The 20,326-nt window shown below is 39.2% G+C and overlaps 1 long non-coding RNA gene across 1 annotated transcript in view; it reads left to right on the top strand.

Moving 5' to 3' along the window:
* Window positions 1–294: 294 nt before the first annotated feature.
* LOC128820854 (uncharacterized) overlaps window positions 295–20,326 on the top strand; it is a 37,231-nt gene continuing 17,199 nt past the window's right edge. The window contains exons 1-2 of the long non-coding RNA XR_008440987.1: window positions 295–366; window positions 5,674–5,775. This is a non-coding gene — a long non-coding RNA (uncharacterized LOC128820854). The remainder of the gene's footprint in view (window positions 367–5,673; window positions 5,776–20,326) is intronic.

Genomic DNA, 20,326 nt, shown 5'->3' with positions numbered 1-20,326 from the left:
CAGTCCTGTGTAACATTCTTCTAACAAAGTTGTTCAAACTTTCCTGAAATAGTAATTCTCTTTTAAAATATAGCTACTGGTGATGCAAGACTTAAAAGAGACAAAGTTCTTGGAAAATGAAAGGGAATCTTGCCATAAGCTTTATCAGTGGCTTGGCAACCCTTTGGAGACAGACAACTTTGGTGTTGGTTCATCTTTACTCTCAGAGTTTGGGGTTCAGGACACCATGCTGGCTTGCAGAAATGTGTTAAGGCTATTAAACTCCTTTCTTCCTGATGCAGGTGCTGCTGCTGGAAGAGTTTTTGGGGAAGAGTTCTAGTTGTGAAACACAGAAATGGTGATGGATACAGCAGGGGACCACTAAAGGTACTTGATTATATTTTTCTTCCAGAGAAGACCTGTAGACCTAACATAAATGTTTATATTATCCTTCACTGCTGCTTTCAGTTAAATTCAATTTAAGAATCTCAACTTCTACACAATATTTTCAAAACTGGCTGGTGTTTGTGAGGCCCTGATGAATGCAGCTCCAAAGGAAGCTGCTGCCAGAGGTACCTTTTGAAACAGATGTGTTTAATGGTGATGTACAGTCAAAGAATTGCTCTCCATTCTGCTAAATTACATTTTGTTTCAGCACTCCAATCTTTAAGCCATATCGAAAAGCTGGATCTGTTTAGGAAAATTCACTGGCAGCCTGGCTGAGATTACATCTCAAGCACATCATTTTTATATGTAGTTATAAATCACTTCTAACTTTCTGCACATAGAGTGTTTTCTATTGATGTATTTGAGAACATTGTAGAGAGGTTTGTAATTAAATGAGGAAAAATAGGACTTCTTTTATGAAGAAATCAATTTTTAATGCCATAGAAATAAGGGAATTTTGAAAATGCTGTGCACTCTTTATTTTGGCTTTGTACCTGAAAGTTGCTCAAAAGTAATTGCATTTCTATTTAAAAGACAGTGGAGGGAGAAATAGCCAGCTTTGTTTTACATTTGGGATAAAAACTTTATCAACTAGAGAGACCACAGATTTAGGTAAAGATGTTTAGATTTCTCTAAAATATTTTCAGAAAAAAGCTCTCCAAAATCTTTTGCTGAATTGTGTACTAAACTGTATCTTTCTATCCATTAAAAGTGTCCACATTTCACAGTAGGGTTTAGTTTAAAAATTATGTGCTGGCCTCGAAAATCACACAGTTCAGTTTCTAGTACCAAATGTAGAAAATGCTCTTCTCTTCCTTGTCCTTTTCCAGCCCAGGGTGGCCAGTTTAGCGTTCTGCCTGTTTTTGATTAAAGGTGAGGTACCACTGTGATCCAGCATGGTGATTACTGTATTCCAATGTAAGTCACAGACCATTGCTGCTATTATTTATTCTGAGACAAAGCATTCATTCACCCCTCTCCAACTACAGGCTGCAAATTCATAATGGCTCGACTTTTACTGTGAGTGAAACCACTTTATTTTTAATTTGCTCCAGTTGCTGAGATAGCTGCACTATCTGTTGTCCATTCTCTGTGGAAAGATTTGAAATTTGCCAGTGCTCTCTTTCACTATGGATCAGAAACCAGATAAGTTTTCAATGTTAAGGATGGTCACTTGCACCTCATCCAGTTTCTCCAGGCTTAAATAAATGTGCACATTTGTTAGATCACTCTCTCTTACAGAAATTTTATTTTTTCCTTTGTGGACTTGGTGGTGGTATCTGTGCACACTTGAGCCTATATTGGCAAATTCCAAGAAAAAAATGGATGATAGAGTAAGGAATTTATTAACTATATTTTTTTGTGAAAAAGGTTTACTAGGTTTACTTGGTTTTGTACAAAACCAGAGGCTAATACAGAGCAGAAGTCTTCACATAAGCAAAAACCTGAAAATAGTCTCCAGCCCCACAACTTTTCTCCTAGAACTGTTTAATGTGGGAAAAACCTGAGTGCACAAAGCCACTCCATCGTGAGCTAGTGAGTCACTGCCTTCAATCTGCGCCTCTTTGGTTCAGGCTGACGTATTTGCAGCTAAACTTTTTAGGCTTGCCAGTTCTCTGGAGAAGATGTGTATTACAGAAAAGTTGGGAATTTTCAAGATACAGCTCATCAATTCACCATGTATAGCACTTCTGAGAAACCGAGCATCTAACAATAGGGAAAGGGAAGAGAGAGGAGGAGATACGGATCTGAGAACAAGACCTGCAGAAGTGCTTTCAGCTTGTTAGAAACTTTTAGGACATAAAACTTCTTAGTATTTAAGTACCTGCCTTGAAGAAGCTGTAGGTAGCAACAATGGATGAAAGTGCTTTTTTAAAGAAGTGAGTAAATCTGTTCCTTTCTTAATGGAAAAATCCACACAATCTGTCAAGAAGTTATAGATGTTCTTCAAAGCAGACAAATACCAATGGCAGGACATTTCCTGCCTGTCCTACTAATGAATAGGACATTCAGTAGAATCCTAGAATGGCTTGGGTTCCTCAAAGATCATCGAGTTCCAACCCCCCTGCCAGGGACAAGAACAGGCAGTAAGCAAGGAGAGGTCAGAGAAGGACAAGAGGCTGGAATGAGGGGTGCAGTGGAGGGGATGAAGGTAGGCAAAGCTACTGCAACTAACCATACTTGAAATTGGATCTTTCACTCAGTTCCAGCAAACAGAAAACAAATTTTTCATTGTCCTCAGCATCCCTTTACATTGCAAATGATAGGAACGTACAGGTAGTTCAAAACATGAACGTTTTAAAATGGAAAAATGCTATTGATTTTAAGTACAACTGTTCATGCAGAAGATTAGATAATCAGTTTTATATTGAAAATATTGAAGTGCACACAGAGCATTTTTTGGGGGAGTAATAGAATATTTGCTTTTATATTCTTATGAAATGAATTTTTTATATCGTGCTTACTCCACCATAAATTTTCCACTATTGTTTATGGGCAGTTCAAGAATTTGAAACCAAGATTTGATGCTGCAAAAATAAGAGCCGTGAGGTAAAGGAAAAATGTGCAGAACATCTCAGAGTTTCATATTCAGACTCCCTCAGAGAAAGAAACATCTTTAAGAAAGCTGGATGTATAGTGAAAAGGCAGATAAGTGTTTCATCTCATTATTTTCCTGTCCTAAACCTCAGGCTCATATCCTCCCCCCATGGCTTCTGAAGACAGAACTGCTTACTTTTCAATCATGAATAATGCTTCCCTTTCCTAAAAACCCTTCTCCCACCTCTTAAAATAGTTTGCAGTGTTGGAGCAAGGTACAACCTCAGCCAGAAATGGTGAGGTCTAACCAAATGTCTCATTATCCTGACTGGAGAGTTAAGGCAGAGCTGCAAGCTCAGCTAGCCGGGAGGAAAATAGTCTTAAAATATCAAATCCTCCAAGCAAGGAGATTGAAACAGGAAAGATCACAGGGTTTTTAGACAGACCCTGTTGTTTGAAGCCTCTCTTAGCCAATGTGGCACTTGTCAAGACTGGAACACCTGGCTGTGTGTTTACAGAGATGTGCAAGCTGATAGTCTTGTTGTATCTCACCTCATGTGATGCAAAGGAGGTCTGGCACTTGCCCCAGGGTGGCTCCTGTGAAGATTGTGACTGCCTCAAAACTGCTCCTAGCAACTGGTGCCATCTCCATCTCTGGCAGCATCTGATCTGCTTGTGGGGACTGGAACACGAAGTAGGCTTGGAAAAATGCACCCATGGCTGCTCTTCTTTGCCTGGAAAGGAGTGACCTGAGCCAAGATTTTCTTCTGCCTTACTCAACTCATTCTCAAGCTACTTTGCAGGGCAAGAGACACAGGAAAGAGGGCACAGCAATGGAACAGTGCTGGGCAAGAAAGGGGGATTTTGCTAACCCTCAGCTTAACCATAACCTTCAGGGACTGGAGGATTCCACAAAAGAAAAGTTTGGATGAGCAATGCTGGAGATAAGGCAAATGGCTCATGACTAGCCATGGTCTGCATGGATGTGGTTAATGCTGGATAATGGTTTATGATTTGTGCTCAAAGAGCCTAAGCAATTAGATTTACTCTTAAATACCACAGGACCCACGTGGCTCGTTGAGCAGATAGGATTTCTGCTGCGGGAAAGGTGTCTGCAGTGACTAGTATCTGGTTTAGTAATGAGGATGGTAACAGCTGAGACAGAACGTGCTCAAGGTGTGCCAGTGGTGGAGCCACAGTTGAAATCTTTGAACCCAAGGATGAGGGTCTGGTCTGGCCAAGATTTGGGAAGGGGAGTCAGAGGGAAGTGGTAGAACAGAGAGGAAGGTCACATTTTCTGCTCTGGCTGTTTTAGGGGAAATAGGAGGGAGGAGAGTGGCTCCCTGCACACACTGAGACTCTGCACTTCTGAGGCAGCAAATGGAATACGTGGGGCTCCAGCACTGGCAGACTTGAGCATATGATTTGTAATGCTTACATAATGAATGCCTATAGCTGATGCTGATCTGAAGACTAAGATTTACTGCTAATTGGTGCAGGACCTTGAGGACTTGTGCTGGCAAAACCCACTAGCATATGAATGCTTTTGAAAGAGGAAGGTGTTGCTGAACTCTAGTGAAGGCTGCATTTCAGGCAAAGATTACATTTAAGGAGCTTGACAATGAGAATTCAGTAATGATGTTTATTTTTCCCTCCTAACATATTTGCTTGGCAGGTTAAGGGAAGGATTGATGATAAAATAGAGCAGGTGGCTCCACATGTGCCAGGAAGATGGAGAGGAGAGTAGGTACAAGCAGGGTGAATGCTGGGTGGTGACAGTATAGGAGTGGAGTTTCAAGGGAGGCTGCTCAGAGTGAGAACAAACATGAGTGGAAGAATGAAAGGGGAGGGAGAAAGCGTGAGGGAAGAGGCAAAAGCCAAAGGCAATTTCCAAAGGCTTCTCTCTTCATCCCTGTCCTCCTTATCTTTTGGGTACACTCTGACTTAACTCATGCCCTCTCAAAAACTGAAGGAAGAATTGAAAGCTGCAGCTCTCCTTTATGTTCACACTAAATGATTTGATGCTTGATTAAGTGACCTGGCCAATTTCAGCATCCAGAGATCAGTGCAGCTTTTTCACCTCTTTTTCTCCTGCTTGTTAGCAGAAAGCAGGACATAGCTGGTTTTTTTAAAGGGTACTTTTGTTATGAGCATTTGGAGCAAATATTTTTATATTGTGTGTCTTAAAATTTCTGGATATTGGTCCTCATTATTCACAAGCACAGGAATAGCATGTTAAAAAACATCAGCTACTGTAGATCATAAAGAAAATGCATAACAGGGTATTAGATGTATCTATATCTATGTATATATTTGCATAGGAGTGAAGGAATGAGACACCAAGAGTCTCCAGATCTCAATAAAAGGGTTGAATAAAAGGAGAAGCAGGATTCTGACTGTGAGGGTGACATTATATTGTAACCTGAAAACTAATTAAGGAAAGAACAGAGTTTAAATAACATTTGGATGCAACAGCAGGAAATACAAGGAACAGGTGTTTAACAAGATTTCTTTTGACTGTTTAACCTCTTTGCTAATGCCAAAAAGCCCAAACTCTGTCAGACTTTGGCTTTACTTCGTGTCAGTAGTTGCCCTTTTGGCTATTTCATGACTCAGAGCATTTATTCTGCTGTTAGTTTGTCTCTAGGGATCTGGGTCTCTGCCATTATGTGTTTTTGATCTCCATTGCATGTGTTGTTTTCTCTTCAGGGAGCAGTGGGATTACATGGCTGCAAATAAGGCCCAGAACTTGTGATTCTGCTCTGTGGGTTCACAACAGCATCTACAGGAGAGATCGCCTCACAAAACTGGGTAGGATTTGTTTCCTAACACCTAGAAACCAGGGAAGGCTTTTCTTTGTGATCACTATAAACTACAAAAGCATAAATAAATGTTTTGCAGTGTTTCAGGTATTGGTATAGTCTGGAGGGATATCAGTGAAGAGAGTAGGTCTCTGACACCCTGCTGAGTGACTGGGATTACATAATACTCAAGTTGCTTTACATCTCTTAAGAAGCTCCTTGTTTAAATGACCTTCTAGCAATGAACTCTTTCTCTCTTTTATATTGATTTCACACTGTTTCTTGGATTTAGAAAAAGAAAATAAGCTCAGGTGATACCTGTTTTAACAGTCACCTTTTAATTGTGTGTTTACTTCCATCATGATTTGAAAAAGTTTCTTCCTGAATTTCTTTTGTTCCATGTTTGAAGTGAGGAACTTGTTAGGAGAGTATCTCTGTAAAAGCATGCTTTCTTTAGGACGGGGTTTCAACAACTTTAGACAATAGATAGAGACAGTATTGGATATCAGATTCTGCCTGCATGAACTCCCACTCCCACTCTCCTCCTACACATTTAGACCTCTACATGGCAGGGACATGCATCTCTAACTCTTTGGGCTCGTTTTCAGAAATTGATTCCATTAGCTGCTGCTTCTTTTTGCTGTTTTCCCCTTTCATCTTCCTCACTACTTTCCACCCAGCATGCAGTCCAACCTGCTGGCTGATGTTCTCCTTTCCAGATTAGAGGGTTTAGAATCTTCTACAAATAAACTGATCTATCTTTTCACCCCATTTCTCCAGTATATGTATATATGAGAACTGTCTGTCTCCTGAACTTGCTCTCCTGTCCCTGACCTCTCTCTCCACAGAAGGGCTGGACCCCCTGTCAGGACACTGAGGGCATCAGCACCCTGTGTCACCTCTTGCTTCGAGGGGCTTGGCTGCCCTGGCTCAGGGCTGTGACATTTGTTGTCAGCTCTTTGTTGCTTACTGGATATTATGTCCGAGGTTGATGGTGGCTCAAATCCCCCTACCAAAGATCCTGTTTAATCTCCTTCCCTATTGTTATCATCAGTTATGATTTGTAGGCTTTCTGGTTTCTTTTTCCAGTTTCCCTCCTTTTTTTTTGTTTTCCCCTGATAACAAGTGCACCAAGGACATACTTGCAGCGTGGAGTGACCACCCTGAACTCCAGGATGGGACTGCTAGAAGGGGAAAGAACATTTCTGACCTGAAGAACCTATCAATAGATGTACCTAGCTCACAACTTCCCACAGATTCCCTAGCTTGAACGTATTTTTCAGTCTTGAATTTAAAAGTAATCAGCAACACTTGGAAACAGAAGACACATTGTGCAACATGGTCCAAATTCTTGCAGTGTCATGTCTGAAATCAGTGTTTCAGGCTCCATTTCTAAACTCCTGGGAAGCAGTAAAGGAACCATGTTGAGTGCAGGATGCAAGAGACTGCCAGTGTGGATGCTGATAGAAGGGGGGCTTGAGTGCTTAGACAGGATTCAACCCATTAAGCAGACAGATGCTTTAATGTTTCTCACCCTAGAGAGTTGCTTCCTATACAATACTTCAACTTTTATGATCTTAATTAATACTAATTGGTAGATGATTGCCTCTAAAAGTACTATTCTATGGAGAAAACTAATCTCTGATATTACAGTGAATTATATTTGGGAGAAATCATAAAGTACTACAGCCTTATGTAAATGATTAAATAGATTGTCTTCCTCTGTTTTGATTTGTATCTGTTTATATATTGTTTTCCTTGATAGTTTATATTGTAACTCCCACACCTGGGGAGTTGCATCATGTTTTTTAAACCATAATGTGTGGCTAGAGGAGATCACACTTTTGAAAACTGTAATGAACACCCATTATTAAATAAGGGATATAGTTGTTTTCTTTTTTTTTTTTTTCCTTCTCTGTTTGCTTTCAGTCAGCATACTAATTCTGCTTTTATGTAGAATTTGCTCCTCCATTTATATGGTAGGGTGATTTAATTTTTGAACTATTCCTATTTTGAGAAGGAATCCTTCTGCATACATCCCCAAGATCCTCTTTCAGCAAAGACTGTGATTACAGAAAAGTAAAAGAAGAGATCTTAGATCTTAGTAAACAAAATCAGAGGATGAATTAATATTTAAAGCTGGCTGTGACACTGAACTTGCAATTCACTTATTATTTTTGGCAGCAGCATGTCCAAACTGCCAAGACCATTCTTGGAAATCACAGCTGTGATGTCTATAATAGCTGAACTACAGGAAAGCTGCAGTTAGGTCATACTGCCTTGTCACTGCACATGAATAGTGCAAGTGATAATAGTTACCATTACTGCCTACTCATTTTGCAGCATGTTTTGTTCAGCTAAAACAATTCCAATTATTAACAGCACAATAAAATTGTCTGCTGAGTGCATTCCCTGCTGCTCTACATGGTTGACTCAGGTAAGGAATGTGGTGGGGGCAGATCAGCCCCAGCTGAATCCAACTGGGCCCCATGGGCAAGGGCAGGAAAGGTCATGGAGTGGGCTGGGAGGGGAGGTCAGGGGACTGGCTGGGGCCAGGTGGGTTTTGGAGGCCACCTGGGGAAGGAGAAGTTTCAAAGTGAAGCTGGGGAGACGCCAAGGTCAGTCAGAGCCATCAAGGGAGGGGAAGAAGCTTGCTGAGCTCTCTGTGCAGTGAGTAACTTCAATGCATTTTCATAAGTAGAAAAGGTCTCAGGAGTTTATTGTCAGCCAGAGCTGCTGGTCAAGGGGGAGGTGTTAAAAATGCTGAGCTGGAAGGGTATTAGGAAATTGATGTCTATTACTGTGTTTTAGCAACCTAATTCTCAGAGTAAGTTATATAGGGCATGCTGCCAATTATTTTCAAACAGAGCTTGAACAGTGCTCCTGGCCTGAGGTAAATACTATCAACTTCAGAAAAGCTCAACTGCTGTTTCAGAGCACTTACATAAACATACATTCCACATCTACAATTATTTGTTTTACAGGATTAAATTTCTCTTAGATGCTATTAATGGTTTGGAAGCCTGTGCCAGCCTCCTGCATGCACAGGCTGTTTGACCACAGGTGTCTGATTTAGAAGGTCTGCAAAACATCTACTTTGCATGTTTGCAAGCAGTCCAGGAGCAAATTGCTTGATAATGCTGTTACCAAGACAGGCCATATGTGGCAAAATGGCAGAAGCCATGGACCAACAAAATATTGTAAAAGCCTAAGTACTTGCAATAGTAGGTGATATGGTGCAAGAATTGTCCAGAGCTCCAAAAGATTTTCTCTCCTGTTAAAGGTAGTGAACTGCTTTATTTTATTTCATTTATTTTTGCTTTTCTCAGCTGGTGCTGAAATGGTTTGGCTTAGCCTGAGGGAAGTGCAGGGGAATTGCTGTCCCTAGACCTGGGAATTGAATTTTGGCAGGGAAGCTGGCACATGCTACTCACAGCCTGTTTTGAGCTGCAGCTAGTCAATGGGGCCAAACTTGGGGCAGTAAAGCTGAATGCTGAAAGACACTCTAGACTTAATCTCACAGGATTTGGGGCAGGAGGAAAAAAAACTTGGAAAACAAATGATGTGTCAAAGGTGGAAAGAACTTTCTTGCTCTTGGCAGGTAAACAAAAGAAATTCTGATGCTGAGGCTTAATACAGTATAGGTGTATTTTTTTTTTTAATAGTAATTGTTTTGGCTGTACTGCTGCAACAACAACTCAAGAACCTGTAGTACAGACTTGTTTTCAATCTGCAGCAATTCTTAGGTTTATAAATCCCTGCATAATGTGATTGAACCATGTTTCAAAGAGTGAGAGTTCCTCATCCCAGCTGCTTTGTCTGGAAGATTGATCCAGAGTTTCACACTGATAAGCATGAAAGCAGGTTTTTTTTTTTTTTTTTCCTTGACCAGCTTCCAGTTCTATCTGATGCATTACGAGTTTGTATTTACTTGAATTTTTACTGATGCCTTTGAAATAGATCTTATTTTCCTGTTTGCTCCCTCTCAACTTTGACATGACAAAACTGTCCAAGCTCTTGTAACTTTTCTATTCCTTTAATAATTTTTCTGTTCTTCCTCTGTACCCATTCTAACTTACATTACTTTTTTCAAATGTGAATTACCAGAAAAGTAGTCCAAATAGTATTTCAGTGAAATCTTTAAAAACAGTCTTTTTCTCTTCCAAAATTATCTTGCCTAAAGCATTTTCTGATGTCATTATCTTCTTCCACACCTGCATCACACCAATAACTCAAAGCCAAATGCTGATTGACCAGTGCAACCTGACTTTCCTCCTTTTAGCCATTTCTTTGACATGATCGCTATGGAAATAGTATGAATTCTTGTTATCAATCCCCAATCAAAAAGTGATTAGGGATCAAACAATTCCATCTCCTAAACTGTAAAATATCTCCCCCCACCCTTTTTTTTTTTTTTTTCTGTGAGAATGTGTTATTGCCTCTTGGCATAGAAACCCAAGAGCTCCAGTCATGTTGGGCAGCATAAGGTCATATTTAAGGATAAAAGCATAAATCTCATTCATTGATCAATTAAAACCTCCAGTCTTTCCTGAGACTCATATAAAACCTAAAATGTGGCCCATGCAGGTTGGTGATCATGATTACAACAGCAAGACAAACCCTGACAAAGGTTTGGTTGCCAAATCCACAATCCACTCTTTTGGATTAATGTCATAAAAAAAGAGGCAGAACTAACATAATTAAGTTGGACACAATACTCAGACTTATGAAGCTTTTAGGCATTTAATATGCACACGAGCCAAAAAAACCCAAGAATTTGAATATAATAGAAATACTGTAAAGTGAAGAGATTCTGATTGTATAAACAACTTCATCCCTCATTTTTCTTTAGATTAGGTGTTTTCAAAAACAAAGTCAGTGTTAAAAACACCACTCCAAGCTGCTATACTAGAGGATGATCTGGAAGTTTTTCCTATAGCTTTGTAGTGAAATGTTGCAGACCTTGCTCTGATTTCCTGTCTATAACCAGACTATCAGGTAATGTTTAGTTATGGGGAAGAAGCAGGTAAACATACAAATGGCACAATCAAAACACATTTAATTGCAAAAATTTGAAGTTATTCACAATGTGGACTAAAAGCCAAAAAAGCCACCGTTCTATTCCCTAATAGTGACAGATTACAGAAAATTACATTCTACGACTCCCACAAGTCTACATCTGATATGCTTGCAGGGACTAAACACAAGTCACTCCTTGGAGAATATTGAGCTGTGAGGATGCTGAAAAGAATGTGGGATGGAGGAGGCATGGGAAGATGGAGGGAAGAGCAGATGATGTTCTTCTCTCCCTGACGAGACACATAAAAGCTGAACAGCCCCATTCTACACCAACGTGTTTTCAATACCTACATATTTTCAAAATGCATTAGAAAAGGATTGTTACTATGTCTGATGTGCGTCACCAAAGCACAGCTTGTCAAGGAAAGAAGAGATTCAAACAGCCTGAAGATAGAGAGAAGAGTGTTCAAATCACAACCTTGTACTCCTTCAGAAGGTTTGTGCCATCTATTCTCCTTGGTATTTCTTGTAGTTAAAGGCACTAATGATACTCCAAAATCTTATCCTTGCAGTGTCCAAAGACAATGTTTGCAAAGTATTTTGCTGGCTGAAAATAGCACCAACTAAACAACATTTTTGCCACTGGAGCATGTGCACTCAGATGCATTGATAATAGAAGGAGGTGGGCAGCTCTCTGTACTAAACAAACAGAGCCTTGTGAAGAAAAGTTTATCTGAAAATTTAAGAGTTTTACCAGAGCTTTACAAATTCAAATGCATGAAAACCTAGAAAATTAATTGCTGCATAGAAAATTAATAACTCAAGTGCTGAAATAAAATGCTTATAGTGAACAGAAATGCTGTGCAAGGATGGTTTGGTGTGTCAAGAATTTCTTGTAGGAGTTATTGAAGGAGTAATGTAAGTAAAGACAATTTGGGCAATAACAAGGAAGCTAAGCAATCAAGAGATGAGATCCAACGATTATCAAATGTCAGAAATTTATTTAAAAGCCACAATAGTGGCAATATCGCCTTGAAGGGTGTCATATATCCATCTCAGTCAATGAACAACTAATTAAACTTGTAATGCTAGAAGCTAAAACAATCCCAGACAGTAGCATGGGTGAGGTATCTTTACATCTGGAAGAGAATATGTGGTGAAATTAAAAGTTTTTCAGATCAGCCAGACATCCTTTATGCTTAGTGTAGTGTTCTTCTCTCATATTATGCTACATTGCAATGAACTTTTTGGCTTGATTATTTTTATAATAATCTTATTTAGGAGGAGTAAATGTTCATAAAATCCCCATTCCACTTTAAGTATCCTGAGCCAGATCAGCCTGTGACTGAGAATATTTTTACTGTAAGAGTCCCTTTACTTGAGGAAGTTAACACAGCATTCCAGTGACACAATTCTAAGAGGAGCGTGATTTTTATATAACCGTAATCCATCCATTTAAAAGAAGTGATGTGGTTTCTACTTTTAATGGAAATTTAGTTCTCCAGCTGACTTGAAACTTTCAGGGAAGAGAGAAATTTCCTTAGATGTAGACACATAGAAGTGTTTAGGCTTGAAAAGACTCTTAAGCATTAAGCCAGCATTGCCCAGTCCTCCACCAGACCATGTCCTAAGCACCACATCTGCACATCTTTTAAACACCTCCAGGGATGGTGACTCCAGCACTTCTGTGGGCAGCCTGTTCCAAGGCTTGACAGCTTTTTCCAATAAGAAATTTTTTCCTGATATCCAATCTGAGCCTACCCTGGCACAACTTGAGGCTGCTTCCTCTTGTCCTGTCACTTGTTACTTGGGAGAAAAGACCAATCCCCACCTGGCTGCAGCCTCCTTTCAGGGAGTTGCAGAGGGTGATAAGGTTCCCCCTGAGCCTCCTTTTTTCCAGGATAAACAACCCCAGCTCCCTCAGCTGCTCCTCAAAACCCTTCCCCAGCTCTGTTGTTCCTCTTTGAATGCATGTAATGCAAAGATGTATAAACTATGAGGGTTTTTTGTTTTTTTTTTTTTCATTTTCTTTGTGTTCAATAGTCTTTCTAGGGTGCAGTGCTTTACATTTGAAAGTAAAATGTCTGAAACAGATGAGAGGATTTTGTCTTTTTCACTTTATTGGCTACAAAGAGAGCGTGAGATGACCTGCCTGAATAGGTTTCTAAATTACATACTAAAATCTTGTCTCAATGGCACCAATTGACATAACTTCATTAAAAAAATAGATTTATAGAAAATATATGGTTGCTGAATTACTATCTTTTGTATGAATATCTGGCTGGACTGAAGATTGGCTGTGATAAATCCAGCGTGCTTTAAAGTGGATCAGCAATACCACTTGGCAAATCTCTCCTACTAAGCTAGGATTTTCTTTTTTTTACTGAGGAAATGGGGGTAAGGGAGTTATTTTCTACTTAAACACATAGTCCAGAGTCCACCTGGCTGAGGAGGTGCTAGGTAGCTCATACTTTTTGCAGGTCCCTCCTCTGAAACCTCCTGCAGCAGTCAAACACCTGAGGTTCTACTTTTGGGTCAGAGCTCTGAGCAGAGCCTACAGCCCTGTGCTCAGCAGCAGCTCCTCACCACAGTCAGGAGCCACCATAAATGAAGTTTTTTAGGGGGCCTGTAACTGTCCCAGATCTCTGCAGTTGCTGCAACTGGCTGCAATTCTCACAGTCCTGGAAAAGATCTGTTCCCTAATAGTAGATCCCTTTTGAAGGTGTGTGCTAAACTACAGTAGACAGTGTATGTTATTTAGTTCATATCTCAGGTGAGAATTTTGGAAATTGGATATAGACCTTTCCTGATCTGTGCACAGTACACAAAGGACTCTGCCAAATCTGAGATTACCATGACTAAACAGCTCTGCATTAATCATCTTGCAAATTTAATTTTAAAATGAGAACAAGAGAACTTAAACTCATCTTTCAGGTCTCTGAGGGGTTTTTTTTTAAACTTTTTGTTCCCTATTCCTCCTTTCTCCTGCTCATCTACTGAAGAGTGAAAAAAGGACCAGAATAGTAGATTTCATTTGGCTATTGATCCAATGTGTTAATTCTTCTGCCATTAGAGCTACTGTAGCTGGAAAATAAAACAAAAGAAATATTCTTCTTAAATTTCTCCAGCTGGTCTACTGGGTTTTCTGACTCCACATTCTTCCTGAGTGATAGAGACTACTTTAATTTGCACAGTATTGAGACAAACAAACAAAAAACCCCACCCCAAAGGCAAACCCACCAGAACCACTTTGTGTGAAAGCAGTGGCTAACTGTGCCACCCCCATTCACCCCTGTGGTAAACCAAAAGTGAATAAATATTGGTTTACCCTTACAAGAATCTTGTAATTGGTATTTCCAGCACATAACAGCAGAAACAATGCACAGGCTAAATTATTTAACTGCTAATAAAATAGTGACTGTCCAAACCACTTATACAAATAATAGGTTAGATCAACTTCACACTGGATTTTCTTTGACATACATCCAAATTGCAATAAGAATTCTGAAAGGAACACATAGTGCTTAAAATATCAATGCAAATTCAAAGATTCTGTTCTGCACCTGTGCTAAAATTCATGCTTGAGGCAATGCCATGAGAGAAACATAAGCTACTGGCATGCATCAAAATGGAAACTTTAGGCTTCTATTTATGCACATTGATACACGGTACTGATGCGTTATGTGCATCTAAAAACAAAACCCATTTTCTCTCCTCTTTGAAAGTTTGAGGCCAGGAGGAGCAAAAAAGCCCTGCCACAGGGAAGAGAGTTGTCTTGTGGTTTTGTGGGGTTAGAAAGGATTGGGTTGGATCTAGGCCTGGCCCCTGTGCTTGGGGCAGTCCAGGCACTACCCCAGAAACCCCTTTGTCCTTGTTCCAACCCTCAGCATGACCTTGTTCCAAACCCCCTGCTGACATGGTTTTGGCATTCTGAACCACAAAAAAATGATGCCTTGGAATACCAGAGGGAAGGGCAAGCTGATTTCCTGTATTATCTCCTTTATCTGTGCCTTTAATTTTTTATTCTTGTCCCTGGGCTGTTAGGGAATTGGGAACTGTGGTTAAAGCTGCATCTTCAAGCTGATGCTTCAAATCCAGCCCAAGCTAACAATGGCTGTTTCAGTGTTTGTAAAATTAACTTTTCCCAGGTTTCAGTGGATCCTGGGCTGTACCTCTTGAAATAATTGACAGTGCTGCCAGAAGTCTTAGCAGACAAGCCAAAGTCAGAAGTTGTGATGTCCCCAGAGATCTTACTGGAGATCTGAGCTGAATCATATCCAAGGGGCAATGGGAAGTTATTATGGAGCTCAGGTGCTTTAGTCTACATACCTGTTTTGGAGGGAAAAAAAAAGCATCTCACACAGATACATTCCCTGGTATATCCACCAGGTACATATTCTGTACACAAACACTGTTAACAAAATTTCTAAAACCTTGTAAAACAGTATAGCTTGCTGCTCAGATATGAACTGGCTGTGTAATGCCTCACTGGAGGTCTGATGACAATGCTACAACTGTATTTTACTGATTACTTCTGGCTTTATAGAAAAACTAACTCTTCCTTTAGTTTTAAGCTATAAAGCTGTGTACAGCTCTGTAGGCCATGGTTTCTGCCCCATCACTCCAGCCACTCTGCTAAAATCTTTTGTTAATTTTAATCTTTTGTTAATCTTTTGTTTAATCTTTTGTTAATATCTCAGAGGATATTGAAAAAGGGTGGAAGAAAATAGCAGAAAGATATAGGGTCTAAAAAAATATGAAAATAACACTGAATCAAAACAGCACCATCTCAATGGCCCTTCCTTAATGGCTTAGTTAATAACCATTTGTCTGAGAGCTAGACACACAGATGGCACTAATTCCCCACCAATGCATAGTGCAGGGTGTCATGTTAAAATAATGTATTGCTGTAAATTAACACGTTAAATTTCCCACAAAGTTCACTCAGTTTGTATGAAATTGATGTATTAATTTATTAACGTTTAATGCTTCTATTCTGTGAGCTCTAGAAAGAGTTTTCTGTAGACAGTTTCTCTGGTATTTACAGGCACATATAATTGTAGTTGACAGCAGGAATGCAAAACTATTTGCAGGTAAATTTTACTCAAATAAAAATCTCAGCAACTTAAAATTATTTGAGGATGTTGAAGAATATATTTTAAATGTTAACTAAAGAACAGTTCAATATATTTCAAACTGTCCCATCTGGCACAGCTGTAAATAACAACCTGTCTGTTTTAAACAGTCCTCTGTTGACTGTGTCAGCAAATGTTAGGATTATTTGCTATTAACTGACAATTTTATCTTTGAGTGTATTTATAAAGTTCTGCAGTACTGACACTAGTACATATATCATTTCTTGCAGATCAGTATAATGCTGAAAGAATCTTTGTGCAAACATACTTAAAGCTCTTCATCTTTATGTCTGAAGATGTTGATATGGATGGAGTTAAAGAGATTTATCATCATCTTTACTTTGATCCCCTTTCCTCCAAAAAAAGCAATAAGCTGAAAAATTCATGCATCTGGAGATGTAGGGAACACAGTTTCATCTGCCACTGAAAGCAATCACTTAGGCATAAGGGACTGGCTGACTTCTGGATGTGAGTGGGTACAACATAAATGTCTCACAGATATTGTGTGTGGCACAATTGTGTGTGGTCTTTCATCAGAGCAAAATTTATGGGTCTTTCCTAGCTACTAGATGAGTGGTGTTTAATGTGATTCCATAAATTACTATGAAAAGCAGATAGCAGTACAATAAAAGTAAATACTTTTAGCAGGAGCCGGTGTATGTTACCCTGTATGAAAAAAGGAAAAAATTGAGAGATCACCTCACTCCTGCTCATGAGGGCTTTAATACTGACTCACACTGGCAGGGATTCCTGACCTTTGATCCAAATGAAAATCAACATCTGGCCCACTGGGTTGGATATAAGACAAATATTATGTGGTAAAGTGTGTTTTATGAAACACATTTTTCATTCTTTAAGTAGCAATCATCAGTTTGTTGCTTCCAGTTTAAAATAAATGCTTATTGTATCAGATAAAGAGCACTCTACCTGTGCTCAGGCCATGCTGTTACCCCTGCACAATGCACATAAAACTTTCCAACTTTCTAAGGCCAAAAGGATGAAAACAAAAGTGAGAAGTTTAAGCACTAAAATTTACATTGTTTCTTAAAGAAGAAAGCTAAACTAATTGTCTTTTTCCAAGCCCTGGAAACTTATTTGTCCTAGATTTTTTTTCCATAGGGTTGGGTAAAGAGGAAGTGCTACAAGTGTTTAGCAAAGGGCAGAGTAAGATGAATGTGAAAGCAGCACTCAGTCCCAGGTATGTCAAAAGCTGCTCTGAGAAGAGACTTTATCTAACATCTCCCACTTCGATGTAAAATGACCACCCACTCAGCATGTTATTTATGTGTATTCGAAGGCACAGCTACTTGCTTGCCTTTCAAACTGATGTTTTAACTATTTTCTTAGGTGTGCAAACCCAGCACAGGAGATATGCTGACAGAGGCTCAACATTTTCTTGTATGTCACTGGCATTGTTTGTTGAGGTCTGGTCTGTACTGTCTGTGCAAAAAAATACTGGCAAGAAAAAATGCTCAAGTGTCAGTGAAACAACTGGGCCAGAGGATTCCTCATTAAAGGTAATTATGCATGAGAAGGACTTTGCTTGTTTGTCAGCTTGAGTTGGTAGCACTGACAGATTGGGGAAACCAAACCAAATTTAAGTTGCAGATAATGTATACTTTACATGGAAATAACTGACAGACAACAACTAGTAAAGTTCCTGCCTGCTGCTGCTTGTATGGCCACTTTGCAGACATAACCATCATTTAAATTAAGTAGAAAGCACCACCACCCTCTCCTGAAGTTTTCATTGTGATCAAGTTAAATCTGTTTAGAATAGAATAGTTGAGTACAGAGCACCTTTAAATGCATCATGAAAAACATGTTGATAAACAGCCTGTCCCTTCTGTGAAGCAGAATTGGAGAAAAAAGCAGCTTTAATGAAAGGGTCTGTGAAATTTAGTGTCTGTGAGATAGCCAGATTTAAGATAGACTGCATTTTTGTTGTTGTTGTTGTTTGCTTTATTTAAAAGCAGAATTTTCTTCCTAAAGTTGAATCTTTTGAAAGAACTGGTCTTGCATAAACAGGAGGAACCTCATATGAGGATTGCAAAACTAAAAAAAACCTCTTTGGCCAAAATCCTGAACCCTCCTCCATGTGGGATAACAATAGGGTAACAATGTCCCAGCATCCCTCCAGACCCCTTCATGCTTCAGGGTTAGAAGGAGAGCAGATTCTCTGCCCTTCCCACAGCCCCCTGTTCTCTTTTTTCACTATGGTTTTTTGCTATATTTTGTAGCAATGTTTCAAATACATCAAACTGATGCTCTGACGATGTGAAAAGAGATGCTAGCAAATTTCATTTCCAGCTTTGAGAAAAAAATCTGTGATCCAATTGAATTCCATAACTGCATATCAATTGTTATAAAAGCAAAAAAAAAAAACCAACAAAAACAACAATCCCACATTAAGAAGATTCAATAGAAAATGGAATTGGTTTTAGGGATAAATAAATACAAGTTAGCTACAAAAGGTCTTTGTTCAGTGGGCTTGAAGAACAATTGAAGTGCATACTTATTCAACAGATTTTTTTTTTAAGCTTTCAGAAATGACAAACATTAGAGTTGCCTGAAAGAAGAAATTACAGAATTGAAATTTGTGGTGTATATTTATATATATTTGCAATTATTACTTAATAAGATGCATTCAGAAGTAGTAAAAATGTAATATGCACTGAAAATAGTAGACATGGAAGAAAATTGCATCAAGAAAATGAATTAAATTGGATTTCAAGCCATCCATTACACAGTGGAAATGAACTTAGAAGAGGAAGATACAGCTTGACATGCAAAATAATTATTTTAAATGCGTATATGCATTAAAAGGTTGTGTCAACATGCAGGCACAACTTCAGTGACCTTGCCTGGTAGGGCATGGGGAATTTCACCATCAGACTGCTGCAGGCTAATTAGCACTGCTCTTGTTTTCCAAAAATAGAATAGTCAACTTTATTCTTTATTTGCAGAACCCTTTTTCTCTTGGACTATTGCAAAGCTCCTTAATAAGAAACCTTAAAGTGCATTTATGAAATGAGTCAGATATATTAACTGGGTGTGTGGAAGCAAATAAAAAGGGACTTATCAAAGTGATGTCAGTGGCAGAGAGAGCTGGCTGAAGAGTTCACAAACAAAACATACCCAAGTTTGGTTAAGCCCTTGGAGGGAATATCCCATTTAATTGAAACTTGAAAAGCATAACAGTAGTTATCCAAAGATACTCGTGCCTTCCATTCTATTCTCATATTTCAATACAGTCAGTAATTTGGGTTAGGTTTCACAAATTGCATAAACTCTGTTAAAGTTAAGAAGTAATTGATTGAGGGAAAATTGTTGGTTGCTTTTCCCTAAGTGTGTCTCTCATCTGGGCAGCGTGCGTAGAGTCATGAGTAGGGATTTCAACCCCTGTTACAGAAGGCAGGGCTTGACTTTTGCATTTCCTCCCTCCTCTCCAAGAACAACTGGCAGAACTCAGTCTGTGTCATGCCAGCACATTGAACAGAAACCTTTGCCTTCTGAGAGAACAGAAAGAACAGACCTGCTTGGTTTTGGTCCAGGAATGGTCTCCCTTCTACCCACCTCAGGCAAATTCATCTCTAAATTAATTACCCAAACTCATCAGTCTCCATTTTGAAATACTTCTGTGCCAATTACCCTTAGAAAACTGTTCCCCAAACCCAACCTCATTGCACTGAAGGTGGGATATGTTCTTCTAACTTCATGTTGTGTTTGCTTTCATGGCAACATTACCCTTCAGCTAAAATATTATTTTCCCTTTTCTGGTTTTTACTTCAACTGTATGTTTGTTGACAGAATGCTTATCTGCCAAAGCTGTTACTTTGGCAAACTCAGTCATTCAGCAACCTCTTTGCAGTTGTATGGTCACTTAAGAATGGATTGACACAGCAGAATTATTGAAAGTATTTGCTCTACCTGCTATTTTGCATCCTGTTCTTTCAGAATTCTGCTGTGATGATTATTTGGTCTCAAAAGACCAAATAAGCTCCTTAGCAGTTTTCCTAACCTGATTCCCCTTAGCCATTCTGCCTCTTGTTCCATGTTCAGCATCATCTCCTCTGATTGAAACGAGGCACAGAGTATTTACCCAGTTTTTGGGCTGTACCTAGATTATCTTTAATCTCTGTCCTTCCTGCACAGTAACTCCATTCTCCCCAGTTTACTTTAATATCCTCTGCCAAGTCTAATTTTCACTGTAAGTCTGCATTTGTTAATTTCTAACACACAGCTTAATTTGATGCTCAGTACTTTTGTGTTGGTTCTTCATACCTAACATCTGTTTTCGTTGCCACTGTTCATCCTACTGGGCAAGCCTATTTACACATTTAAAAGAGCAATCAAAGATTCAAACGAAGGAAAAACACATTTCCTAAATGTGGTACTGCACTGTGC

This window comes from Vidua macroura, chromosome 2 (genome assembly GCF_024509145.1).
Source record: "Vidua macroura isolate BioBank_ID:100142 chromosome 2, ASM2450914v1, whole genome shotgun sequence".
Classification (NCBI taxonomy): Eukaryota; Metazoa; Chordata; class Aves; order Passeriformes; family Viduidae; genus Vidua; species Vidua macroura.
Note: the sequence above shows the minus strand (reverse complement) of the source record. Positions and strands in the feature narration are given on the sequence as shown.